General features: G+C 40.4%; 1 protein-coding gene and 1 long non-coding RNA gene across 6 annotated transcripts in view; one reads left to right on the top strand and one right to left on the bottom strand.

Annotated features, from left to right (window-relative positions):
• PDE4D (phosphodiesterase 4D) overlaps positions 1–26,516 on the top strand; it is a 1,407,338-nt gene that overhangs the window by 68,549 nt on the left and 1,312,273 nt on the right. For 3 of the 5 annotated variants that reach the window (XR_011506465.1, XM_070519634.1, XM_070519636.1), the window contains exon 1: positions 3,898–4,034. The exons of the other annotated variants lie outside the window; for them this stretch is intronic. The gene's annotated coding sequence lies outside the window, so the exon portion shown is untranslated. Of the gene's footprint in view, positions 1–3,897; positions 4,035–26,516 lie in introns of those variants that run through there. 5 annotated transcript variants of the gene reach the window in all.
• LOC106824624 (uncharacterized) lies at positions 2,258–4,018 on the bottom strand. The gene is made up of 3 exons (XR_001396449.3): positions 3,554–4,018; positions 2,432–2,525; positions 2,258–2,333 (listed from the first exon to the last, which is right to left on the bottom strand). It is a non-coding gene; the product is annotated as an uncharacterized lncRNA (long non-coding RNA).

The following is a 26,516-nucleotide window of genomic DNA, read 5'->3' on the forward strand; positions in this document are numbered from 1 at the left end:
ATCTCCATGTTATAATGTGTATACATTGCTTGAAGTGAACAAGTGGCATTAGCACCAAACATTAAGAGTGCACCCCCAATCTTTCTTTGACTAAATGTAATTGCCAGTTTTTGTATCTGTCATGTTGAATGGCTTTTGAAAAACTTCGACAAAGAATAAGGTCACAGAACAATGGACACTTCCATTCAGATCTCATTACCTAGAAGAAGAATTTTGATGATGTATGAGTGCAGAAGGATGTTGGTTTGTGTCAATGTTAAGTGTAATATGTTTTAGAAACTTGTCACATGCATTATTAGTATGTTTCTGTACATTATATGTTTAGGAGAGACTGAATTAAAAAAAACAACAAAAACCACTAACCAAATTCCCCTTATGTGCCAACAGCACATGAATTTGAGGTCTACGTACCGAGATAAAGTGTTTTGTTATCTGAACCAAGAACGTAAGCTTGATCCCTACGAGGACCACAGACTCACGTCTCTAGTACCCATGCCTTTTTATGTAAATGAAAAAGTCTTTTTGGCTTTGTTAACATGAGGCAGGCTTTCTCGCTGACATTTTTCTAAGCAGCTATTTCTCTTTCCGTTTACATCATGTGATGCTGCATTTAAACTGTCAGCAGGTCTTTACCAGCAAACTGGTCCTGAGGTCTAGGGTTTCTTTAGGCGGAGTCCAGCATTGTGAAAACAATGGGGCAATTTATCCAGATCACCTGGAACAGAGTGAATACCCTGCCAATCTTAACTGGTTTGACACTGATGTGGTGAGTCTGAAGGTTTCTGATAGTTTTCTCATGAGTGACCCCTTCGACTACATAAACTGCAGGGCCAGACAAATTAGGTTATGGGCCTAGAAATCATTCTTGGCCCAGATTTTGGGACACTTTTCAGTCAACCGTAGCTGCTTTGATACTTGAGATTTGCTGACAGTTCTGAACCAAAGTTCAGAAAATGGTTGGCATTCCTGAGCTACTTTCCTTTTATCGGGATCAACTTAATTCTTGTCTGTGAGATTGAGATCAAAGAAATGAGTAAGAACTGAATTCCACTGTATGAGTGACCCTTGTATACCATGAGCTTCTTAGTGCCTATTGCAATTGCCAGCAAATATTAATTGATAGTGATGACAGGAGATAGTATCTGTAGCCAGAACCTGCTAATACCATGAAGAGCTGATGATGATGCCTGCTAGAAGCAGACTCTAACACATTGTATAACAATTTTAGGCAAAAGAAGATGACAGTATTGGCAGTATAATTTTTTTTTTGAGGAAGATTAGCCCTGAGCTAACATCCACCCCAATCCTCCTCTTTTTGCTGAGGAAGACTGGCCCTGAGCTAACACCTGTGCCCATCTTCCTCTATCTTATATGTGGGACGCCTGCCACTGCATGGCTTGATAAGTGGTGTGTAGGTCCACGGCTGGGATCTGAACTGGCGAACCCCGGGCCGCCAAAGTGGAGCACGTAAACTTAACTGCTACACCGCTGGGCCGGCCTCAGTAGTATCATTTTTCAGTTTCCCCCTCCACTGCCTTATTTTCTAGGCTAAAGAAAACAAATGTAAACAGCATAATTGGCTCAAGTTGTATCATACTGAGACATCACTTCCTTTGTTTCAGTGTAAGATTTTCCCTGCTATGTGACAGCTCTGGGTAGTAAATATCTAAATCCCCCTAAAATTGCCAAGGAGCAGTAATATGTCTCAAGTGATCACAATTATTATGATTATAGGAGGCGGAGGCAGTGCTGATCTTTCAGAAAACTCTCATCATGAATATGTTTTGGGATCAACATTACTTACTAACAGATGAACAGCTTGAAGTTGAGTCAAACAAAACCTTTAGTGTTTGTAAGGGTCAGGGGGCCAAGGGTCAGTGTGTAACTTAGCTATATGTTGACACAGAGAATGGACAGAAGGCATGAAAGCTTTTAACTCAAAGACTTGGTGGATGCTTGTGGATCATTGCCTTGGGTGGTGAGATGGTTGTCTTCAAAGTTGTTGGAAGTGAAGTCTTCCTAGGGGAAATTTCTGGACAAGAATACAAGTGAAATGGCTTAGAGGCCTCAGTTTGAAGTATTCTTGCCTTTGTCTGTTGACAAATGGAGATTTGAACATGGGAGTTCAAGGGGATTTTAATAGAATTTTATTAAGGGAATGGGAAACAGGAAGTTCTGTGTGTTGAGGATTCAGTGACAATATTACCTTAAGAGCTTGCTTTCCATTTCAGACTAGAGAATCCATGCTATCTTTGAGTAAAGGGAACAAAAATTTTAATAACCTGGCTTCCTCAGAAGGTTCGGTTCTCACATAGTCACTGTAGGCAGCAGCACTGTCAAATAAACAAATGTTTAATTAAATGAAAATATTTAAACAGAGGAGAAACAGTCTTTCCTGGCTAGTCAAAAATTGGACAATTCAAGAGCAAACCTTGTGGGGAACTGCCAATGGATTACTTTTTCTGTTCTCTATGTATCGCCATATTTTTCTTCTTAGTGTCAAATCTCAAGTTGAATTCAATTATCTACAGCAAACAAAAAGTGCATAAATGCCTCTTCTGTTACTATTGTTTATATTTCATCACTAAACAAAGCAATTTTCTCTTCCCAGCTTTTCCCTTTGGGAGCACATAAAACTGACACGATTTGAATATTTCGAAGGTTCTCTTGTCACGTCAAAAGCATTATAATTGATTTAGTTATTCAAAGTTTATTACAAACATTTTTTGTTGCTAATGTTACACTCATAACAAAATTTGTTGAAGAAACACACTATTTGCTGAAGATTTGGCAGGATTTGTCATTAGGTAAAGTACGTCAAGTGTCCAAGGGTGTGGCGTTGGGGTTATGAGTATGTCAATTCCATTTTGTTTTGCTTTCCTATTTTAGCCACCTCTTTTGACTTAAAAATGTTTTCCACAGATCCTTTAATAACTGCAAACCTAGAAGTATAGTATAACAAAAAGTTGATATAACTTAACACTTCAAAATGTAATGGGGAATAAGGAAAAAAATTGCACAGAAAACAAGAAAAACTTGTGCCACGGGGGCTCTGTTGACTCTCATGTCCTTCTCTGCCACAATGACCCCAGCATGGTATATTCTGGCACATTCTTCTGTGGCCTAGGTGCCAAGGGCCAGAGGAGCTTAACAATAACCTCTCTTCCCAATTTGCTCTCTGAGCATTGCTGTTTCCTTTAAGACATGAAAAGCGTTTAACGGTGCTCATGAGACGCCTTTTCTCCCCTCCCTGCCTCAGCCCCAGTTATTCTTGTTTCTGGGCGTGAATGAAAAGGCTGCCCATCTGAAAACGTGGCTCTAAAACTGCTCTGGAAAATGATCTCTCTTCCTCCACAAAGGATCATTGTGGTTTCAGGTTTATTTCAAGTACCTTCAGCCTCCCTCCCCTCGTACTTAATAACAAATGATCCTACAAAAGATTAGAGTGGAAAAAGGTAAAAGCAGATGGAAGCATACTAGTTGCCTGAGCGACTTAATGTATATAATTTTGCCTCGGCGTGACTCCTGCTAAAAATAAAAAGATGAGAATTACCTCCGGTTTTCACTGCTGTAGCTGCCCTTCGGTTTCCAGGGGCAGCCCTCTCCTTTAATGCCGGCACTGTTAGGATTGCCAAGCCAGGAAAAGCTCTTGCTCCAGGTGTCGTTGCGTTTTCCAGGGTCATCTGTCCTCCTTTCCTCAGACGATGAAGCTGCGATTTCTCTCTGGCCTGGCAAGGGAAAGTGATTCCAGATAAGCAGATTATTGTGTGGAATATCTCATCTTTGTTGTTCTAGCGCAGTCCCTTCAGCTTTCCAGAGCCAGTTAGACTTGTTATGAGGAGCTAAATGATTGGCTGGATCTGGGGCTCAGTTTTCATAAATTATAGCCCAGCGTACGAGAAGCACGAGTCCTATAGTTGCTGTAGTCCAGAGGCCTGCCAGGTCCTGCTTTAACGCATATGTAGTCGTAATTGAGTTCTAACACGGCCTTGGGTGTTTGTCCTAAATAGCTGACATTGCATCTTCAAGACTGTGTGAGTAATCCTGACTTTTTTTTTAAACTCAGTAAATTAATTACATGCCCCCAGAGGGAGTGATTGTGATTAGAAAATACTGAATTAGCAGATGATTCATTTTCAAGGTGCTGTTTTATATGTATCGAGTTCAATGCTATTAATCTTAAAGCGTCTAAGACCTGGCAGGATTATTCCAGCTTTTTGCCATGAATCACAGTCAAGCTGCATTTTGAAGGAGGATGTTCAGTGCGTTTGCTAGCCCTGTTTGCTTTATCGGGTCAGGGAAGTGGTAAAGGTCCAACGTGAGCGGGTTAAACCAGGCTGCTGGCATCAAGGCGATGACTGAGACAGCACCTGGGTCTGCAAGTTTCAAGATTTCCCACCCCCACCGTCCAAAACTCAAGGGAGCAGTAAATGATAAGCAGTCCTTTTGGGACACTGGCACGCAGCTGTTAGAGAGCAGAAAAAGGAGAAATGTAGAATGATGACAATAGTACTTTCCTTCACTGTCATCTGAAACCGAACTAAGATGCGTTCTATAGATAACTAGAAAATTTTTAAATGTATCAAAATGCTCCTTAGTGGTTCTGTTTATGTGGGAGAGAGCTGAATGAGAAATCACTGTTTGTTTTTTAAAAAGCCTTATAAGAAGTACATTAAACACACACAGACGCAACCGTAACAGAAGAAAGTATGTGGATTGGAATTTGTGGTTGGAGCAGATCAAATTATCCCAGGGAAGCCGTTGTTAAGTTTGTGTAATTGTTAGGGGTGACTTCTGTTGCTAACAAGCTTTAAGATAAAGCTGGAGCAGATTGAAATGAGAAACTAGAAAACATCAGCATTTTACTACCTTCTGTAGTATACTCTGCAGGATAGAATTAATACGGAGTACAGACTGGTTAGTGTAAGCAGTTCATTTTTTACTTTTAAAACATTATTGATTTCTCCTAGCCTATCATTAAAAAATAGGGCTTTTGCCTGTGAAGTTAGTGCTTAGAAATAATTTTTCTTCCTCTCAAATAATTTTTATACTTTTTCTCAATACAGCACGTAGGTAATTTCTTATAATTTTGGGTTGTTTTCCAGTTTGCTTTTTGTCTAATTTTTCCTCTTTTGACTTACGGGTACAAATGTTTATATTTGTGCTATGTATAAGCCTCAAGGATAAATCATTTAAACAGTTTTTTTAAATCATGGGTTCCCATAGCAAATATAAACATCTAATAGTTATAGTAATTACTTGCCAATTCCTCTAAAAATGTTATGTACTCAAGAGCAGTTTATTTTTGGTTGTAACTATTTAAGTGACTGACATGATTTAGCCAATAGGAGAAAAATATTAGTTGTGTTTTTGCAAAATTTTATGTTTAGATCAGACTAGAAATGCAAAGATTTGCTGTTAAAAATATTTTCACTTTCTGAAATATGCCCCTTTTTAGGTCACCCAATGGATGAGGTTCATAAAAGGAAAGAAAAATAATCAATATAGAATCCTTTTCTGTATCAACCAAATGTATGTGAAATAGATAGCTTTAAAGAAATGTAATTCTAGTATTTTTAGAAACACATTTACTTTATGAAGAAATCATATGAATTTCTTTATTGAGATAGAATATTAAGTTCATTTATTGAGTTTCTGTAGCCATAGACACTCATAGTAATAGTTGACTCATTCATTGTTATGCATTCCTGACTGTATTGGCAGAAGAAAGTAGTGCATTTATAGAAGAAATATAATCGTAGCCTTCAAGGCGGGTCAGGGCCCATCTAGCGTAAGAAGTGGTGAGAGCGGAAGCTGCTTTACCTGAACTAGCTTCAGACTTCTAACCTGACTCCTCTTCTTGTCGTAGGGTCCGTGTAGCTTTCTTGATGTAGCAATCCTATTCCTTTCCATGTTTTCTTGCTTTCATTCTTTATATTAATTTGCTTGGGCTCTTACTGAGATGAACCCAATAAAAATGACTTATACTTAATTATCAAATGTTAGTAAGCTGCCCATACAATTCAGAAGGTGTTTAGAAGCATGGCTCGGGGAAATTCCGGTGGGAAGGAATATTGACATCCTATATTGGTGCTTCCTCTAGGACCTTATCTCTCCAGTTCTCCCTGAGATGCAAGGGTCCCATTTCTTTCTTGCGAAAGGGGAAGATATTAAGAAAAAAGAGTAGAGGGGTGCCAGGTGCCCGGTGAACAGCGCTGTGGGCAAGACATTGTGGGCAAAGGAAATATCTCCCAGGCAACAATAGCTGATCTTTCTTCTCTCAACTCTTCTTTATTTTCTAAAGTCATTTTTGGTATGACTGTGGAAGTTCTTTTGCAGATAAGGTTCTGTAAAACTAAGCAGATCTGCCATAGACAGATGGATTCGACAACAGATGTATCCAAAAAGGAATGTATTACATCATGAACTTGCAAAGTGTTCATGAATACACATTGGCATTTGGAAACTATTACACTACCTATTAAAGCAATGACATAAATCCAAATTGAAAAAAATATTATTTCTTGATTGAATTACATTTTCCAGTGTGTTATTTGGTGAATTTTGCTTTTGGAAAGACTTTCACTTCCCTAAGACATTTTTCCAGTGTTATATATAGGACTAATCTGATTGCTTAATCTTGCCTAGTTGATGTTTTCAAAAGATTGCTGGCCCATCTTCAGCATGTCTTAAAGAAAACAGAGCAAACAAATGAAACAAACAAGCCCCCTCCCCAACACACCACAGAGTTAAATGCTGTAGATTTGTGTAATTCCCTCCTTTCATGGAGTGTGACACTACCCATTGGTGGAGGAGGAGAATTCATTTAATTTGAAAACAGTCAATTATTCCATCTTAATTACATAATGTATGCAGGTCATATAATTTCCCATTATATTGGTCACCAGCCAAAATTGTGTCCCTTCAATTTTCAATTGCAAGAAGCACGGCTTAGGGAATTAGTCTTGGAGTCAGTGAGATCATACTGAGGTCATTAATTGTTTCTAAGCCTCAATCTCTAGGCCTTTAAAATGAAAATAGTGATATATACCCTGGTATTTTACTGTATTGGTAAATGAGCTAACATCTGCTGCCAATCCTCCTCTTTTTGCTGAGGAAGACTGGCCCTGAGCTAACATCTGTGCCCAACTTCCTCTATGTTATATGTGGGACACCTGCCACAGCATGGCGTGCCAAGCGGTGCCATATCCGCACCCAGGATCTGAACCAGTGAACCCCGGGCAGCTGAAGCAGAACGTGCAAGCTTAACCACCACACCACTGGGCTGGCCCCGAGGAGAAACTGCTTTTGAAAGAACACGTTAAGGTGTAATTTGTAATGTGCTGTACTGCTATGCACTGTTATTATTACAGAAGCTCATTGCCCTACTTACTTTCCTATACTTCTAAAAACATATTCCCAGTATCGAATAAATACCTTTTAAAGCAAAGAATGTCTTCACTGTTTGATCTTGAAAAGTTACAATGGTTTTTAGAGCCTCAGTCCTTGTCTGTTACTTGAGCGTTAAAAATACCAAAAGGGTTGGGGCTGGACTCGTGGCATAGTGGTTAAGTTTTCGCACTCTGCCTTGGCGGCCCAGAGTTCACCAGTCTGGATCCCGGCTGTGGACCTATGCACTGCTTGGCAAGCCATGCTGTGGCAGATGTCCCACATCTAAAGTAGAGGAAGATGGGCACGGATGTTAGCTCAGGGCCGATCTTCCTAAAAACAAACAAACAAAAAAACCCAACAGAGTAACCATGACAAGTAAATGTGATATTGTATGTGGAAGCATATTTAGTAAACTTCTAAGTACCATATAAATATCGCTTATTACAACTACTATCTGCATATTAATAAAAAGTATAAATTACCAATTTTTAAAATGAAAAATATCAGATACATTTCTTTTTGGTTAGTTTGATTAGCTTTCTATATCTGCTTCCTGCAGACAGGATGCATTTTCTCGTGGGTTGAGTTTGTGCTGTGGTTTTCCTCCCGCTTAGATACAGCACTAAGCTGATGATCAGATATGTCTTCCTTCACCATATACGTTGAGAACCGTTTGTGATGAAGTTTTAGAGGATATAGTTTCCTCAGAGGAAAAAGTAAGAAAATTCAGATTGACGTGTTCCTGGACTCTTTATTCCCGTCTTGACGCTCTTTATTAAATTTCACTAATGGAAGAAACATGTAGGTTTTATGATGATGCTTATTCCTAGGTCTTTTCATCCCCGGAATAAAACGAATGTTCAAAATGACTTTCTGAATGATCCGGAAAGTTCAGTCAGCAGTTTGGAATCCCAGAGTTTTAACCGGTTCTACATTGGAAGATCACCATGCTTTTTGGAGTATTGGCCACAGCCGTGTCCGCCTTCAGCTGCTTGAGCGCACTGTTGTCATAAGTTTGATTATTTCCTAACAGTGATATTGGTTAGTCTGAAGCCGTTCCACCACCCGTAGGAACTTTTTTTCTTTTTAGATGAAATCATGGAGGCAGCACAATAAGTAAAGCAAATAAAAATGGAATTGATCCTCTCCCACCTTTATCCCACACACACCACCCAGCGATTCATGAAGGAACTTTCTAGAAATGAAGGACTTTTATTTGTAGTACAGTTTGAAAACTGCCCTCTGGGACCATTGTCCTGCCTTGCTTGTGCCTTTGGTGATTGGAGAAGAGCACTCTTCAGTAATTTAAAATTATAATAAAAGAACATTTTTTAACTCCCCCCAAGCTTTATTGAGGTATAATTGACATATAACGTTGTGTAAGTTTAAGGTGTACAACATGTTGATTTGATACATATGTATTGCAAAATGATTTCCACTATAGCATTAGGGCTAACACCTGCAGAATGTCACATAATTACCGTTTCTTTTTTTGTGATGAGAATATTTAAGACTTACTCTCTTAGCAACTTTCAAGTATATAATACACTATTGTTAACTCTAATCACGATGCTGTACGTTAGATTCCTATAACTTGTTCATTTTATAACTGTAAGTTTGTACTCTTTGACCAACATCTCCCCTTTTCCCCCACCCCGTGGCCCCTGGCAACCACCATTCTACTCTCTGTTTCTGTGAGTTCAGCTTTTTTAGATTCCATATATCATTGAGATCATACAGAATTTGTCTTTCTCTATCTGAGTTATTTCACTTAGCATAATGCCCTCAAGTTTCATCCATGTTATTGCAAATGCAGGATTTCCTTCTTTTTTATGGCTGAATAATATTCCCTTGTATATCTATCTATATCTATATCTACATATATCATATTGTCTTTATCCATTCACCCATCAATGGATACTTAGGTTGTTTCCATGTCTTGGCTACTGTGAATAATGCTGCAATGAACATGGGCTGCAGATATCTCTTTGAGATGGTGATTTCATTTCCTTCAGGCGCATGCCCAGAAGTAGGATAGCTGGATTATATGGTAGTTCTCTTTTAAATTTTTTGAGGAATCTTCATACTGTTTTCCATAGTGGCTGTACCAATTTACTAAAGTGCATATTATTCTTTTCTTTTGAGGAAGATTAGCCCTGAGGTAACATCCACCACCAATCCTCCTCTTTTTGCCAAGGAAGACTGGCCCTGAGCTAACATCTGCGCCCATCTTCCTCTACTTTATATTTGGGATGCCTACCACAGCATGGCTTGACAAATAGTGCATAGGTTCATACTCAGGATCTGAACTGGTGAACACTGGGCCACCAAAGTGGAACGTGTGAACTTAACCACTGCATCATGAGGCTGGCCCCTAAAATGGATATTCTTGATGGAGAAATTCCTCTCATTCAAGTGGTGGTCTTGTGGCACTACTCTCATCATTTTGTTACTACCAGTTCTCAGGTCCTTGTGCTTTGGCAAAGGGGAAAAACACATACAGGACTGCTCACGTTCTTTTGGCCAGAGTTCAGTCCCATGGCCCCACCTAGTTAAAGAGAGGCTAGAGCACGTAGTCCTATTTGTGTCCAGGAAAAATAGGAAGTTGGTTTGGTGATCAACCAACCAATTTCTGCCATACTTTTTTCCCTTTCTTTTCTCTTCTTTTCTTTTTATTTCTTTTTTCTTCTTCCCTTACCTTCTCTTCCTTTTTGTTCTATTTTATGATATATCTACATAGAATCTAGGCCTTGTAACCACTAAGTAAAAATTAAATTAAAAAAATTATAGAGCCAGCTCTGATGGCCTGGCAGTTAATTTCAATGTGCTCTGCTTCAGCAGCCTGGGTTTGGTTCCTGGGCACAGAACCACACCACTTGTCTGTCAGTAGCCATGCTGTGGCAGCAGCTCACGTAGAAGAACCAGAAGAAGTTACAGCTATATACCCACTCTGTACTGGGTCTTTGGGGTGGAGGAGAGGAAGGGAAAAAAAGATATTTGAATTTCTTAAAAAAAATTATAATCTTTACCATCTAGAAGAAAATTAGAAATGTGATTTTACTTTTAAATTCTTAACCCCATATGTTAATTTCTCAAAGCTATTAAAATATGACTGAAAATTATGATTATAGCAATTACTGTTGATTTAATATTTATGTCCTATAGTGAGGAGAGTGGTAATAGGATGTTTTTCTCTCTCCACCTAGCCCATCCTCTTCTGTGTCAGGTATTTGAATTCCTTGCTGCATAATTTCAGAAAAAGTTGGGAAGAAAATGAAAAACTGGCAACAAAGACCCAAAAGTATCCCCTTCTTTCAGTTCCTTGAGGATTTTATGAGTTTTGCAGTGAGTGCCAACTTATTTTGGGGGAAAACTTATGAAATGAGTGCATAGCTTTTGGAGAACCATTTCTTGCATGGAGTTGAGCAAATGGTGGAACTAATATACGCTTGGTTTTTAGCCTCTCTATTTTCTAGAAGGTAAAAGATATCTCTCTCGTCTGAACTTCTAGAGTTTTGCAAAAATATATCACAAATAAAAAAGAACACAGCTGCCTACTCAGTAGCCAAAAATATTTTTCAGATCATTGCTATTTAAAAAAATCTCTCCACAAACTTTTAATTTTCTTTTAATAAAATATCATAAACCAATTTTAGTTTTTTACTCTGGATATATTAGGGTCAAACATTTTTGTTGGGTGATAAGCCAATAGTAACCTCAGTTTATTTATTTATTTATGTTTTCTTTTTTCTTTTTTTAAAGATTGGCACCTGGGCTAACAACTGTTGCCAATCTTTTTTTTTTTTTCCCCTGCTTTATCTCCCCAAACCCCCCCATACACAGTTGTGTATCTTAGTTGCCAGTCCTTCTAGTTGTGGGATGTGGGACGCCACCTCAACGTGGCCTGATGAGCAGTGCCGTGTCTGTACCCAGGATCCGAACCCTGGGCTGCTGCAGCAGAGCACGCGAACTTAACCACTCGGCCACGGAGCCGGCCCCACCTCAGTTTATTTTAACAACCAAATTACTTTCCTTCCATATAAGCCAAATTTACAATTAAGCTGTTTAAGAAACAAAGAGAGCAAATAAAAGTCAGTTTTAATCTTCATATCCTGACCTAAGAAAGAGAAGGACTAACTCCCTTCATATCCTCATATTTATCTGGTTGAACGAGGAGTACCTAAAAGGAATTTTCTCATAACTCCATTTACTTGTTTATTTCCCCAGCTCTTTCCAAAAGCAGTTTTAAATGCAACCCTGAAAAAGAATAAGATCTCCTCAATCTGACATCCAAACAATCTTTGTATTTTGATGGAACTGAACAAAAATAATAAATAATAAAAGGCCCTTAGAATCTTTACCCCGAGGCACTGAAAAACACTGTCATGTCTCAATCATAAGATTCTGAAGATTATATTATGTTTAGTGGAGATTTTACACATCTCTTAATCATGTTTATGGTCTTTGAAATAAGGCAGCCCGCACATGGTTATACGGCAATGCCTTGGCATAGTGTGGTAATGGAAAAAATGGTGCCTGGAACCAGACTGTCTGGGTTCGGATCTCAGCTCTGACACTTAGTAGCTGTTACTCTGGGCAAGTTACTTAATCTCCCTGTGCCTCAATTTCCTTATCTGAAAAATGGTATAATAACAGTACCAACCTGGTTGGTACATAAATTAATGTGTATAAAACACTTGGAATGATGCATGAATCACAGTAAATGCTTTATACTTGTTTGTCTTCCTATTATCTGAGGAATTGATTATTTCATAAAATATATATTCTAGATATCTGAAGTTTATTCAGTCTGCTTCAAAACTTCTAGTAGCCAATTTTCATGAGTCTCTCTAAATGAACCCTACGTGTCTCCATATTTCTTCTGTCTTAAAGAGATTAAATGAAATCTTTCGTTTGGTGATTCAGACTCATCGTTAAAATTCAGAAGCATCGTTATGACCATCAAAAATGGAACTTTGCTCTAAGGAAGTGGCAGAGAGTCAGGTGATGTTGAAATGATTTAGATGACCTGAAGGGGTTTAGAGCGAGTGTAAACTAGCTGGTCCACACTGCTCTGCTCTTTCAGTCTTCTGGCTATGTCCTAAAGGCTTTTGGCATTCACTATACTGGCCTACACCAGCACTCCTGCTTTGAAATTCCTGCTTCCCTTTTGCTGTAGGTGGTAAGCAAGAAAATAGCCCAGTTTTAAAAAATTGCATATAAATGAGAGAATAGACATTCACTCAGGGTGTCAGTTCTCCCCTTGGAGTAACTAAGAACGTGAGGGCATTTTTTCCTTCTGAGTGTGGGTTATGTTTTAGTGCAGGGCTTGGCAAACTGCTGCCTGTGGGCCAAAGCTGTTTTTGGAAATAGAGTTTTATTGGAACACAACTACACTTCTTTGTTGTATACTGTCTAACGCTGCTCTCACACCAAAAGGGCAGAGTCGAGGAGTTGCTGCAGAGACCGTATGGTCCACAAAGCTTCAAGCATTTACTATCTGACCTTTCACAGAAAAAGTTTGTCAAATCCTGTTCTAGAACTTTAAAGTGGGGCAGAGTCTGCAATAAATGGGATGTTACTCTGTTTAGTAGTCTCTGTTAACCTGCATATTCAATTATCTGCATATCACTACCTCTCCTTAATCTATTTTCGATGAACAAGAATTTATTGTAGTAGCCTATGTTGGATAAAGAATAAAGAACTCACAATGGCACATTTAGAATGTTAAGAGGAGGTGAAAATGTGATTGGCAAGCGAAGTTGTGTGGGAATCCTCACTTTGCCATTTGTTGCTCTACTGTTATCAGTACGTAACTGCTATAAAATTAGGTAGCTTTCTGTTGTGTTCTATAGAATGTTCTAGAAATATTACCAGTCAGCAGCTGCTTTTCTTGTACAATTGTCCAATGTAAATGTAAATGCCTCTGTTGTCTCTTTTCTCACGTATATCTATCTGTTCTTTATCTTTCTTATTACATATACTTCTATTCTTTAACTTTTCTGTGAAAAAAACCTTTTTTTTCTTGAGTTTTCCAACACTCTATTATTCAGGGAGCATAGTGTACAGAAAAGGACTCTGAACTTGAGTTTGAGTTCTGATTTAGTCACTTTACAGAAGAGAAACCTCGGGGAAGACACGTTGCCATCCGCAGCCTCAGTTTCCTTGTCTGTAGAAGGGAGACAAGAATCCATGCTCTGCTGATCACATGCTTTTGGCTGAATGTTTATGTTCCCCCCAAATTCATATGTTGAAATCCTGATACACAATATGATGGTATTAGGAGGTGGGTCTTTTGGGAGGTGATTAGATCACGAAGGCAGAGGCCTGATGAATGCGGTTAGTGCTCTTATCAACGAGGCCCCACAGAACTCCCTACCCCTTAAAGTACAAAAATCTGAAGATAAGCAAATAATTGTTGGTTTATTTTAGCTACAGTTCTTTAAGTGACTTTGGTATGTGAGCAGGAAGGTTATCAATTTTTTAAAGATGAAAGAAGGAATGGTTTGCTTTAATGAAAACAGACTCTGGTGCTGTGGAAATCGGAAGTCCCCTGTGATGAGACTGGGGTAGAATTGCTGAAGGATGAAGAGACCATGCGTGCTTCCATTTTGTTTTTGTTGGAGCCCACAAAGAAAACCAACAGTCTGCTGGTTGTCAGACGTTGATACTTGTAAACAATCATCCTACTTTTATAATTTAAGGGGACACTAATAATTCAGCTTTGAATTGCAATTATGTTGAACATATTTCCTCATAATCATGTTGTTTTCAAAGGATTTTAAAAACTTTAACCAGAAACTTAAGAACTCTTTTGCTTAGGAAATTTATCATTTTAATTCTTTTGACTTTTAGAGAAAATATTTTTAAATTATGACCTTGAATTTGAACTTAGGGAGACCTCCCCCTCAACCTCCACTTTTAACCTCAATTAGTTGGAGGGTAATTATCTAAGTTCTATCAGTTAGTTGTTGCTGTGTAGCAAACTACTCCAAACATGGTGTGTTAAAATGATAACCATTTATTATTTTCATGAGTCTTCTGGTTAGTTGGGGGAGTTCTGCTTATCTTAGCCAGATTCTGATTACTTTAGCTAGCCTTACCCATGCTCTAGTGGTTAGCTGGCAGTCAGTCTAAGATGTCCTTGACTGGGAGAACTCAATACTCCTCCATATGTCTCTCATCCCTCCAGCAGGCTGGTCCAGGCATGTTCTCATGGTGGTGCTGGGGTCCAAAAGTAGGCAAGCCTGATCATGCAAGAGCATAGGTGGCAACACACGTCTGTTTTTCAAGGCTCTATTCTTGTCACATTTGCTATATCCCACCGGCCAAAGCAAGTCATGGTGGAACTCAGGGTCAGAGTGAAAGAATATGAAGTTATGGGTCGGGGCTGTAGATAAAGGGAGGCCATGAGCTGGGACCTCAACCTACCAGATGTCATTTCACTGTTTTTCTCCATCTTAGCAAACTTCGTTTGGGCAGTTTTACTGTTCATTAGCACTTCTACACATGGGCAGAAAAAACAAACAAACTCTACCTAGTTGCTTTTCAGCAATTGTTTTTAAAGCTTGTGATTAAAGGCTAAAATAAAATTTTGCTTTATTTATTTACTTACACACCTCTTTCCTTCCCTTATTTTTTAAACCAAATTAAGCACAACAAATTCTTGCATAATGAAGTTAGTTATTTTCAATTCTATCCATATCCATCCCTGAGCTCTATCCTGTCTCCAACTAATTTCTGTATCTTGGGCCAATGTTCCATTGGCATTTGGAGGAATTTGGTGGGTGGGTCTGTGCATTTTTAGTCTTGCTTTTTCACTTTCTCTCTTCTAAACTCCAGGTTTGCACTTCTTACTGCCCACTCTGTAAATCCTGGAGAAACCTCAAACGGAACATGTTTCAAAGAAGCCTCAAGATCTCCTTTGCGCATTCACTCATGCCCTCAATCAGCAAATATTTGTTGAGTGGCTCCCATACTGCTTCAGGCATTAGTGATACAGCAGTGTACAACATAGACAAAGTACAGGCCCTCCCAGAGCTTACAATCTAAGGGTGCTTGGCAGACAGTAAACCAATGCGTGAATATCTCATTTAATGTTTGGTAGTGATAAGTGTTATAGAGAAAATAAAGCAAGGTGAGCAGAAAGACAGTGATGGAGGAGTGAGAGAGTGTTCAGGGAGGATCTCTGAAGTGAGGGTGTGAGCGTGATGATCTGGGTAGGATGCTGCAAGCAGAGGAATAGCAGATGCAAACGCTGCCTGAATAACATCCAGTACGGCGGCATCCGTGCTTCCAGTGGGAAGAGTGGTAGGAAATGTGGTGGAGAGATGAGCAGAGGCCGGATCCTGTAGGGCCTTTGTGGAGCTCAGTAAGGTCTTTGCATTTATTCTGAATGAGATGGGACTCCATTGATGGATTTGGGGCAGGGGAAAGTCATGATCTGGTTTCAAGGGTAGAAGCTGCGAGACTAGGACAGTGGTGTCAGAGAGAGATGCTGAGGGGCTGCCATAGGAGAGCAGCCGTAGAGGCTGTGAGAGGGTGGCAAACTCTGGAGCTTTCCAAAATGTGTTTCAGTTAAATAAACCAAATTTAGATCAGCTCTGCAAAGTTGAGCATATGGAGAAGTGTTACCCAAAGTAGACCCAGCATACTTCCAGTGATATCTGAGTTAATTTTAGGTGCTGTGTCACATGAATGGACCTTGTAAATTTTGATAATTAGTTACGAATTTATTGTGTATTAGGAAAGGTATAAAACTTGCATATAAAACCCATGATTCTACACTTACTGCTGGAAGTGAGGATGAAGTATTGAGTATACGACAGAGGTGAGTGCAGAAATAACAATAATTGTGAGGGTTGTTTCTGAATGACTAGAGTTAGGACAAGGTGATGGGATTATTTGTAAGGTTTAGTTCTGAGGGATAAGTGAATGGTGACTCTGGTTTTAGGGTAGTGTGTAATCATAATTACATATTACCGCTTTTAGATTGTATACTGAATGTGAGGTTCTATACTAGGCACTTTATGGATGATATTTTACTCAATTCTCACTGCAGTCCTATGTGGTGTGAGTGGTAAAGTTTTTTCAAAAATTATTTTATTGAGGTAATATGGGCTTATAACTGTGTAATTTCAGGTGTACGTTATTATGTATAGACTGCATCATACTCACCACCAATAGTCTAGTTTTCATCTGTCACTATATGTATGTACTCCTTTACCCCTTGTGCCCACCCCCACACCTCCTTCCCCTCTGGCAACCACTAATCTGTTCTCTTTGTCCATGTTTTATCTTCCACTTATGAGTGAAATCATATGGTGTTTGTCTTTCTCTGTCTGGCTTATTTCACTTTGCATAATTCCCTCAAAGTCCATCTGTGTTGTTGCAAATGACACAATTTTCTCTTTTTTATGGCTGAGTAGTATTCCATTGTGTGAGAGTGTGTGTGTGTGAGTGAGTATACCACATCTTCCCTATCCATTGATCTATTGATGGGCACCTGAGTGATAAACTTTTGATATTCCTCTTTAACAGGTGAGGGAAGTGAGGTTCACAGGGAATAAACAATTTGTTCTAGAAAGTCTCTGAGTTTTCAGATATGGCAAGATTACAAAAGTAAAATGTAGTTCTGCTAAATTCTCTACAAGCAGAGACGTAGTCTATTTGATACACTAATGTATCCTCAGCAGCTAGAATAATTTCCGATATATGCTAGACATTCAATCAATACCTGCTGAATGAATGGAAGAAAAAAAGAATGGGTCTTCTATTTAGGACTGGATCGAGGGTGGTGAATGTTCATGTTACTCACAATACGATGAATTTTAGGAAGTAATCACCTGGAGTTTGAATGGAAAGGCCATATTTGGGGACCACAGGGCGACTTACCCTGTGCCCTAAATGCAGGTTTTCCCGATGTCCTGACCTCCGCCATATAGTTTTCTCCTATTCTCCCTTGAGAATCTCATGCACTCTTCTGGCTGTTACGAAGTGTGCAACTCCCAAATCTCAGACTTGGGTCTTGAACTCCAGTTGTAGAACAAATAAACCTACTGGCAAACTTGGAGCCACTTCAGGGCAACATGACCTTCGGCAAGTCACCGACCTCCTCGAGCCTCAGTCTCTGTCAGTAAGAGGAAGAGACGAAAGCTGGATCCGACCCTGACCTGAGCAGAACCTAGGTGCACCAGAAGAGAGAGAGGGGCTAGATGCTCAGGGAGAGTGACAGGGGAGGAAAGCTGACTTAAAAGGCAAAGGGAATTCAATTTCCATTCTTGAGCATCCTTGTTTTTCTTTTTACCTGGAACTTTCTAAGGAGTTTAATAATCCTCTTTTAAGTAAGTTTTCTCAAAAGGCTTGATTTTTTTTCCTCAAAAAAAAATTATAAGGCAAAGCATTGAAAGCAAAGTCATTCAAGCACTTAGACTCCTGGGTGAAGCTCTGACTTGTAGAAGGGAAGCTCCACCCACACGCTTCCTCTGCTGCAGGCGGCCAGATGGAGGGCAGCCAGTGCTGGGCAGAGCATGCTGGGAGGTCTGTGTGAGGCAGGGTGGCACAGGCAGGAATGACTGAAAAAGGGGCCTCCTGGAAAGGGGCAGGAGCTTCCTAAAAGAACACTGTTATAGGGTGAGGTGAGCCTGGGGAGGAGGTTCCTGAGCGCAGAAGGGCCATTCCTTTCACCTTTCCTCAGAGCGATGGGAGCAGTGGAGAGTGGGGAGCATGCCCGGGTAAGAATAAGAACATCATGCATTCAGTGCTCACTGTCTTCTCCTTGTCCCCTCCTAACTGCTGCCCCATAGCCCTGATCAGCCTTGGCAGCATACATTTTTTGAATTATGTAATATATAATTTCTGCAAAATTATGTAAGAGAGGGTAGGGGTGTCAGGGTGAATACCATATTATTATCAACCTCTTTAAAGTCATAATCTCCTTGGTAAAAAAGACATAAATAAAAATTTCAGTATGAGACTGAATGGAAGTAGGCTATACACAGAGGCAAACATCTGCTTTGGGAGGACAGGGTAAGGTGAACAAATTCCTGCTGGGTGGATCTGGGAAGGCATTTTGAAAGAAACAGAATTCAAATTAGACTTTGATGGAAGGATATGACTTTGATGTTTACCTTTAGGAAGAAAGGGGGTTCTAGTCTAGGCAAAGGAAACAGCCCCTTCAAAGTCATGGAAGCTGGAAAGTGTTGGTGCTGGCATGGGGTAGGGTCGGGGGCATGGCTACCGGAACTGCAGGGAGGGAGTCTGTGCCTGTTGTTGGGAAAGGCACTGGAGATGGGACTAGAAGTGGGGGGAGGTTATGCATCACTTTGCAGGCCAGGTGAGTGCTTTGAACTTTATTGGGTCTGCATGGTGAGCCTTTCACACTTTGGTGAGGGGACCTTCGGCCATGGTCAGTTGTGTATGTCCCAGGGGCAGTGAGGAGACTGGTTACTTTTTTTTTTGAAAAACTTTTCATTTTGAAATGTTTTTAAATTTAGAGAAAAGTTTCAAGAACAAAGAGCTTTGAAATGTCCTTCAACCAGATTTACCAATTGTTTGCCACATTAGGTTCATCATTCTCTCGTTCTCTAATGTATACATAACACTGAATTTTTTCTAAGCCATTTGAGAGTAAGTTGCCGACATCATGCCTCTCTACCCTTAAATATTTCAGTATGTTCCCTAAAAACATGGGCTTTCATTTATATAACTTTGGTACAATTATTGAAATCAGGAAATTTAATATTGATAATAACTGTTATCTAATCTACAGACTTTATTCAAATTTCACCAATTGTCCCAATATATAGGAGGTTTTCTCTCTTTTTTTTTAGTGTGAGTGCCAGTGAAATGGGCTGGAACTGAAGCACCACTGTGGGAATAGGACCACTATTTCAGAAGCGGATGCAATAGGATTAGGCAACAATGGGTTCTCAGGGTGAGAGAGGAGGGAAAGCTGATGATGAGGTTGTATTTTATAGAATTGGTGTTGTTAACCAACCAGGAACTCAGAAAAGGAATTTGAAGAGCAAGGGTGATCTTATGTTTTGGATTTTTGATTTAATAATGATGATTGCATTTCGGCAGAAAGGCGACGTAATGAAAGGCAGCTTAGTGCAGCGGTCAAGAGTATAAACTCTTGGGGCTAGACTGCCTGGGTTGGAATCAGGCTTTGCCACTGTGGCTCTGTGGCCTGGGGAGGTTGCCTAAGTTGGCTGTGCCTCAGTTTTCTCATCTGTGAAAAGGGGGTAATAATACTTCTGCCTCACAGAGTTCTCGTGAGGATTAAATGAGTTATTATTTGTAAAGTGCTATATTAGAAGCCTGCCTGACACATAAGTGCTATATATGTTTGTTGAATCAATATAAAAGTTAGATTCCTACTTTTATGTTACTGAAACTTCACTAGCAAATCTATGAGGTAAGTACTACTATTATTAGTAATTAGGACTCATGTTACATGGTTCACCCAAGGCCAAACAACTGTTGTATAGGAAATCCATCCTGTTCCGCATACCAGACCATCCTCGGGCTCTCCACGCGAGAATCCCCAACAGGCAGTAGAAATGGGCTAGTGACTCAGTATTGGGATAAGGGCTAGAGGCTCTAGAGTTGAAAGTCCTCCGCATAGTGGTGATTGTTGGGGACCTGAGATGCATGCAGTTGCTAAGGAAAGAGTCTGTAGAAGAAAAGACTCAATGTTGGAGTCGGCGAATGAGACCGGGTAGGAGCGTTCAGAGAGGTAGGAGACAGAACAGGAGGGTGTGGAGTGGAGGAAAAGAAGAGATATGAGAGTTTAAGGAGGACTTTCCCATTCTTTGGGAGTTGAAGCAGGACAAATTCAAATTCAGAGTAGAGACCTGGGATAGTAATGAGTGGGTCCCTTGTGACCTTAGTGAGACCGGATGCGTTAGCTTGGTGAGGGCAGAAGTGGGAGCTCAAGAAGAGAATGGAAAGAGGAAATGGATTCCATTAGAGTAAACTATTCTTTCAAGTAGTTTTTCAATAAAAGGAGGGAAAACTGGGAGAAGCAGGATCAAGAAATGACTTCTTTCCAAGAGAGACAATTATCTTTGTTATCGAGGAGGGGGGAGGCAAAGGCTAAAGATGCAGGAAATAGTGGGGAAGATGGAGAGAGCGGGCTGGCAGGTATAGGTCAGGAGCATGGCTGCAGAGGTTGGTCTCAGAAAAGAATAGGGACCCTGCTTTAAGATTGGAGGGAAGGAGACTATGTGTGATGACCTATGACGTTTAATGTGGCAGAAGGGAAAGTTGAGGCAATTCACTTAAAATCGCCTCAATCTTTGTAGAGTGGGCAATGAAGCTATTTGTTGAGGAAGTCAAAAGTATATTTGAGAATACAAAAGGATTGGAGAAAGTTTAGATGTATATTAAAGATAAAAAAGGTGATTGTCTAGTGATGGCCAGTACTTAGGACTGGGTGAGTAGCATGGTTCTACAGGGTATTGTTATAGGACTTTCTCTAGTGACATCCCAGAATTGACTATGAAGAAATGAATTGGGTCAGTCCAAGCAAGGATTCTAATGGAAAGTCAAGAGTACTAGGGAATCGCAGAGGTCAGAGACAATTTGGTTGGAAATGGTTGACCATAGGCTGTGAAGGCAGAAGAGGCTGAATAGATAAGTTCGACAGGTGGCAAAGAGCAGGAAAGGTGGACAAATTTGAGGTGGTAGCTAGAGAGGGGTGTGCCAAAATGTCAGATCTTGAAGGCAAGAAAATTATAAATGATAATGGGTCTAAAGTATGATCAAGCAAGCCACTGAGTGATCGAGATGAAGAGATAGAGCCTGCCTTGGGTGATTCTGATTTTATTGAGTTGCTCCTAACTGAGAACCCGAATACTCAATTTCTCTCTTGTGGTACACAGAAGAAAAATTAATGTTTAAAAAGAAGCTTTTGTAAAATGTTAAGCCCGATGCATTTTTAAACATTGTCTTGAAGTCAGAGAGATATTTAATAGAGCCAATTTAAATCCCCTTAGGCAACATTTGGTGTCTGCCTCTTGCCTTATACCCGCCATTAAAAGTGGAAGCAAAAAGAACTATACAACTGAAACGTCAGTTGTGACACTGAGTAATTTTTTTTTTGTGTGAGGAAGATTGGCCCTGAGCTAACACCTTTGCCATTCTTCCTCTATTTTATGGGGGATGCCGCCACAGCACGGCTTGACGAGTGGTGCTAGGTCTGCACCTGGGACCCGAACCTGTGATCCCCAGGCCACCAAAGCAGAGTGTGAACTTAGCCACTATGCCACTGGGCTGGCCCCTGAGTAATTTTTAAATGAACTTATTTTTCAAATCATTGATAGGAGACATCCTTATTTACTTTATCTGTGAGGATCCCTGTCTTGAACAACAAGCAGATAATTTGTGGAATTAGTGGCTATTTCAGGAGAGTAAGTGAACTGTCATTTGTACCCCTGTTTCGAAATAAGGTTGCAGGCAAATACTTCTGCTCTAACCAGCAGCTGCACTTTGGTAACGGCAACTAACACAGCCAAAGAAGCGACGTGGTCACAAGGTGAATGTCAGCCATTTGTTCCTGGAGTTTTGAAATAATTAATTGTAATGTCTGATGCTGACTTCCATTAGTAAATAGCTTCAATATTTTCCATCTCCTTTTTTAAGCTTGGAAAGCATACAAGTAATAAATGTTTATAGTAGAAGAGAGTTAAGTAACAGGAACAAAAATCTTGGACAATCTCAAACTGATCAATAAGAAAGTTTGCAACATTCATCCAAACTTTGTTTCAAGCTATTTCATGACAAATTTACGTTTCCATAAATGGGATTATACGTATCTTCTGTCTTATGATTTATGGAAGTCATGATTTATGGAGGGCAAGCATTTGGTCTCTCTTTTAAACTACCTTAGGAACATTATCTAAAACTTAGTAAAAGAACAATGAAAAAAGATAAATGAGGCATAAGTTAATTAAATATATTGAAGAGTATTTCTTCAGCTTGGCACACATTCAGAAGGTAAGTAGGTTCATTTTCCACATTCGGGTCTGATCTTTTTATTTTTGACTTGTACAGTTCCTTACCCTCCAAAGCCATATCAGCCTGATAGCTGGGAACTGGGACCCCATGCTTAGCATTGACTTGCTCCCTCCAGCCATGTTGAGATTTTCAGCTGTCAAGACCAGAGGGCTCTCATGTAAAGGCTCCATCCCTGAGACCTGTGGGAACATCTCTGGAGACGGGCAGCGGCTGCTCCCAGGAGAACTGGCAGTCACTGCACCAATTACTTTACTGAGCTGGGTAACGCTAAACCCTAGAACTGTGCCATGGGAGTAGGACTCTTTTTACCTCCGCTGCTCTATCAACAATTGACTTATCTGTGGGTTTGCCTGTGATGATGGCTAGACTGATGCCTGAACTCCCATGGTCAGCGTTTCCACTGACAAGGAGCCATTTCTACCAGATAGCATTTCTCTAATTTCACCTATAAACTTGGGCTTATTTCTGGTTACTCTAGGCTCTTTGTAAAACACAAATTTCATGTTGATTGATCACTATGATTTTCTCACATCCATATTCTGGATGAATCAAAGATGAAGCTAGCAGCATTTCTTATCCTTTGAAAATGTTTGTTTCATTTTCACAAATAGAAAAATTACACGGTTTCCTGGAGATGTCGATGTGTTCTCCTAGAAGGTTTGGGCCTCTGTTCGTTGAGAATCGTTCATTTAACAAAAGCTCACAGATCACAGAATGGATGAGTGTGGGATGCAGAGGAGGAGGAAGAGAAGAGAAAGAAATGAGTTAAAATTTCATTCAAAGGAACAGTTTTATTGTTAGATTAGGAACCAAAAACTGTCAATAAAAAAATGGATCATTGTAAAGTTTTCATAAATCTGCTGCATGTGTGTACTTTTATTTATGAATAAAGCTCAATAGTTTCTCATTAAAAGGAACGGATACAGAAACCTTCCAGGCCGTGTTGGAATTGGCAGTTGGTTGGAGCTCGGCTATGGCAGGAAAGGACAGCCATTTGCTGTGGTGCCTCAAGCCAGGGTGTTAGGCAGAGCATCTTCAGTGCTTTCTAAGAAGACCCAAGCCTAAAAGCAGACTGGGAAAAACAGAGGATGAGGGCGTGGCTGCATCCTGGTGGGACAGTGGCCCGGCCTGTGTTGCTCTAGCTGAGCTTCTGCAGGGGTTAAAATGTTTTGCTTTTATAGTCATCTGGCTTGGTTACTAAGGGTAGAAATGTCCTGGCCTCACCTCAGACCTGCTGATTCACTCTCTGTGGGGTGCTGCTTGGGAATGTGTATGTTAGAGAAACTATTTGTGGGTAATTGTGATGTGTGGTCATGTTTAAACACTGCAGTGTCAATAACGGTAGACAGTAGGACAGACTGCCTGGAAGCACTGTGGGAAGACAGCATGTGTATGTGTGTGTGTGTGTGTGTTGTACAATGGCTGTGAGATGAAATCAGGCTACTGGAATTTGCCAGGAAGCAGCAAGGGAGACACATTAACCAGGTGCCAAGGATGTGGTCTTAGGCCGTACCAGAAACTCCCTCCTCTGGGGCGTGAACTTCTGGAAAACACTAACTGGTCCTTATCAAATCTTGCATTCCCAGGCTGAGTGCAGAAAAGGCCATCACAATGTTTTCTTTTGAAGTTCTGTTTCCTGTTACCTTTGATTTTCTACCTCATGCAGCAATCTTGCTTTGGTGTGTTTGCAGATTTCCGACAGTTCTCTGGTTTCTTAGGTTTCCTTTTCATTTTCTACACCTTTTATTAGGATGCCAATCTACAAATTTAACAGATTGAACAAGCTTTGCAGATAAACAACAGAAGCTGGAACTACATACGATGCTTTCTATTATATACCCAAAGTCTGTTGTACATGACAAGAATGAAGTTTTATTTACTTGTGGGGTGCAGCAAGTGTAAACACTCTCTAATGAGGAGAAAAAAAGAACCTGATGAGAAAGAGAAATGCTGGATGCCAATGGATGGCAATTCTTTATGGAACTCTGGGCTCAGTGTTAATGAGGGATCTTTATAAGGGAAGCCACAACCTGCAGCTTGATGTAGCTGGGATGACTTTATATCCCAGATTGCAGGACAGTTTGGCTTCATCTGTTGAGCTGGTATCCCCCTTGGTTAGGGTCCCCTTTACACTCAACAGTATGCCTGGTTTGGATAATAAGTTATGCAGTCACTGTGAGTATAGGAGAGAGAGGGGAAAATGTTTCCGGGGATCACTGACTAGCACTCATTTCAGTCTGTGACTTACCCCATTCCAGGCCACTCTTGGCATTTGTGGGCCCAGGTCTAGAGGCCCTCTTGTCCCACAGCCTTGTCCCTACTCTTCCTGCCCTTGGTTCTACTATGCAACTGGAGGAGTCCTGTAGGAACATGTGTGGACAAGCCAGTCTGCTCATTCAAGTTTATCCACACCTGCTGTCCAACAGCTGCCCAAGGTGAGGGCGTCCTGACCATGAAGTGATCTGCCCTCGGGAGAGTCAAGACCCACACGGGCTCTGGAAGCTGGCTTTGGACCATTTGGGGCAGGGAATTCCAGAGTCATGAGTACCTGGGGAATGGTCTGGAAGGTGAGTGTATCCCCCAACCTTGCAGAATGCTAGCCCCATGGGGACGCATGGTTAGAGGAGGCAGGAGAAGGGGCACTTAAAGCACCAGCCCAACTTAGGGTTACCTGTCCTGCCCGATTTTCAGAGCTCCTGCTTCTAACACATCTTTGAGCACCCCAGGAAAGCAGGCTTATCATGCAACTTTGAAGTGTCTGGGATAAGAACAATTTAGCCATGAATGTCACTTGCTCACCTGACTGAGGTCCAAGGATATCCTTCATCTGGCCTGATAGAAATCCCTCGTCCTCCCCTCAGGCTGGCTTGTCCTTAAACACCATATGGTAATGATAGCAACTCCATTTTTCAGGTTGAAACAAAATCTTAAAGTAAATGGCTTAATGTTTTCAAAGTCAACCAAAGGGAGGGCACCTCTCCCCACTAAGTTTCATCAACAGAAATTTGGTGAATGTTTTCTTTGCTTGCTGATATGTTCCACCAGGCGTGTGGGTGTGAAGATAGGAAAACTGTTTGCTCAGCCATTTCCACGGTGGTTTTGTTTATCTGAGGATCAGTCAAATGGAAAGACTTTCTTTCTTGTGATTACAGAATCAAATCTTTTACGATTCTTAGATACTTCTACATCTATTTGTGGAACTTCTTGAGTAATTATTAAAGTCAATGAACACTTTCTCTTTTTTTCTCCTTATCTGCTTAAGATTGAACTAACTCACAGGGCAACAAGATATTTTCCTGGGCTAGGAGCACTTTCCCTTTTTGTGGATCATTGGAAATTCTGTCAATAGGGTTATGGTATGGAGGTAAATTTCACAAAGAGTATGAATGAAGTGCAAAGTGGCAGCCCTGCCTATGCATGGGAATTCCTCCCCACTGTGTACTCACCAGCAGGCCAGTTTTTCTTCTCTTTCTCTCACTCATCATAAACCTATGGAGAAGATGAGTGTTTGAAGAGAGGAGTTGAAAATAATGTTATTTTCTTCACTTTTCTCCATTTTTTTTGGGCGGGGAACTCATTCTTCTAATAGTAATGTATATTAAGGAGAATAGAAGCCACGGACATACAGAATTTTATATAATTAATGATTTTGGCCAAAATTGCACCAAAAATGTTTTCAAACTCCTGCTTTATCCTGATGGTTATGTCAATTAGCTTTGCTGGGATCTGAACAGCTCTGACTTTCCCATTTTAATAAATGGTTCAGTATGTGATTTCCCTGGAATTAATAGTGCAAGGTGATGCTTCGAATAACTATGTGCTAATGCCCATTTGTAACCAATAAAACTTGTACCAAGTCACACTGCTTTGGGTAGCTAATTGTCCAGTAGAAAGGCGCTCATTGTATCCAAGCTTTAAAGATGCCAGCCTGCCTTTATTCGGTCATAACTAGGGACGCAAGTGAGCAGGAATTATTCTTTAGATATTGCTTGGACATTTTTGGTTTTCAGTGGTGGCAGAATGAGAAGGAGTACATTTGGATTGCAGATGGGTATCAGACGGGTCCTGGTGTGCAGTGTGCGTGCTTACTCGTTATCTCCGTG

The sequence above is a fragment of the Equus asinus genome, chromosome 10, assembly GCF_041296235.1.
Source record: "Equus asinus isolate D_3611 breed Donkey chromosome 10, EquAss-T2T_v2, whole genome shotgun sequence".
Classification (NCBI taxonomy): Eukaryota; Metazoa; Chordata; class Mammalia; order Perissodactyla; family Equidae; genus Equus; species Equus asinus.